At 33.7% G+C, this 1,768-nt stretch overlaps 1 protein-coding gene across 1 annotated transcript in view; it reads left to right on the forward strand.

Annotated features, from left to right (window-relative positions):
• Positions 1-1,127: 1,127 nt before the first annotated feature.
• The window catches only part of LOC102215767 (class II histocompatibility antigen, B-L beta chain-like), a 2,970-nt gene continuing 2,329 nt past the window's right edge, over positions 1,128-1,768 (forward strand). The window contains exons 1-2 of the mRNA XM_005742333.2: positions 1,128-1,193; positions 1,290-1,556. The gene's annotated coding sequence lies outside the window, so the exon portion shown is untranslated. The remainder of the gene's footprint in view (positions 1,194-1,289; positions 1,557-1,768) is intronic.

The raw sequence follows: 1,768 nt of genomic DNA on the forward strand, positions 1-1,768 counted from the left end.
GTATGTTACTCCCTCCCTGACGCCTAGCAGAGGGGGTCGTAACAATAATAAAACTCTTTCATACTATTAATACTGTGCAGTAAAGCTGAACGGTGATACCAGCACTTTTCACACGACACTTTTAGATGTGACACGCTGCAGCACATTTTTGGTTCTTAGCGTTAGCGTGAGCTTGAAGTCTGCATTACTGGTATTCTAGCGCTGAAATATGCCTCACTAATGATCCATAACTCTAAAATCATATTAGGTGCATTATGCCAAGTAGAATGAGAAAAAAAGACTTAATGGTGGGGTTTTTTTCAACTGAAATAAAATAAAAACCAGACTAGAAAAAAGAATGTATCCATAAACGAATTAAACACATTGTTGCTGAGACGTCTACCTGATTGTAAGTCATCACACTTCATAAGTATTATTAATTACTACACTATTATTTACACAGATGTGAAAACTAAGTTTAAAAAATATATAAATAAACCAATACAAGTGAAAACATTCTGGAAAATAGTTTTTAAGAAGTTTGTATAGTTGCAGAGATTATTTAGGTGCCTTATTTTTGCGACAGAATATGAGGTTTTGTTATACAGTTCACTTTACCGACAAGAAAATTTCAGTAATGTTTTTCACAAGAGCTGTTATAAAAGTGAAAGCATATCTGTAGGCTGAATTCTGTAATCTATTTTAAGCTCTAAACATTCATTTGCTGCTAGAGTCGGGTTCTTTATATGAATTTTTCATCTGCTTATCATCCATTTACAAAATCTAACAGAACTTAATTAACCAACATGTCAAATCTTTATAATTTATGCACATTTAATCTACAGTTCAAAACATTCTTCTTTACAGTCTCAACATAAAATGCTCCCACATCTCTCTACTGTTTCTGATTGTCAAACAACAGTTTGATTGTTCACAGAAGTCACTTCATCTAGTATTAGTGCACAAACAAGAGCTAGCTAAACAAAGGAGCAAAGTCATAATCATTATCAGTTATTGTCATAAATGTAATGGATAGAGGGAGTTTCCACTGAGTGTTTTACTGTTATATCAGCCTATCTGCTTTCGCTTCCTCGTTTTGGTGAACATATAAATGCTGCAGATTAAGTCATCTTCCTGAATCGTCATACAACACACATGCAACATGTACACTCGTAAGCTTATCCTGTTTGTGGCTGCCTCTCTTTTCAGTCCAGGTGAGCTGCAAAGGTCTTCTGTTTGAACAAATCAGTGAAATATTAAATTCGAATTATTATGTTTAACGTCAGTACATTTCTTTCTTTTTGTTTCAGTTCTCACAGATGAAGACTTTTACCAAGTGAGAGCATGCTGTACATTCAAAGGGCCACACTTTGAAAAAACCGAGTACATATTAACTAGTATTTTTAATAAGAACTTGATGATGGAGTACAACAGCACAAGAGGCAACTGGACGGGATTCACAGCGTATTCAATTGAAGCAGCAAAATGGTGGAACAGTGATCCCTTTGATGCACTAACAAGAAAGATTGAAAGGAAACTGTTGTGTACGGACACATCAGACCTCATCCAATCCATATGTAAGAGATTTGTTTCTTAATAATGTTTTAAAATGTTGAATGGAGTTTTGATGCCGTGAAATTTTTACATCAAATATTTTTCTGATAATTTTTGATGACATAAGATTATTATATTTATTTTACTGTAAATAAAAATAGTACTTCATTTGTTTTGCTCAGTTGCATGACATTACAGTTGATTTCCAAGTATGCCATAATTGACAACGATTCTA

Source organism: Pundamilia nyererei, unplaced genomic scaffold (genome assembly GCF_000239375.1).
Source record: "Pundamilia nyererei isolate P.nyererei 1_Seehausen unplaced genomic scaffold, PunNye1.0 scaffold00119, whole genome shotgun sequence".
In the NCBI taxonomy this organism is placed as follows: domain Eukaryota; kingdom Metazoa; phylum Chordata; class Actinopteri; order Cichliformes; family Cichlidae; genus Pundamilia; species Pundamilia nyererei.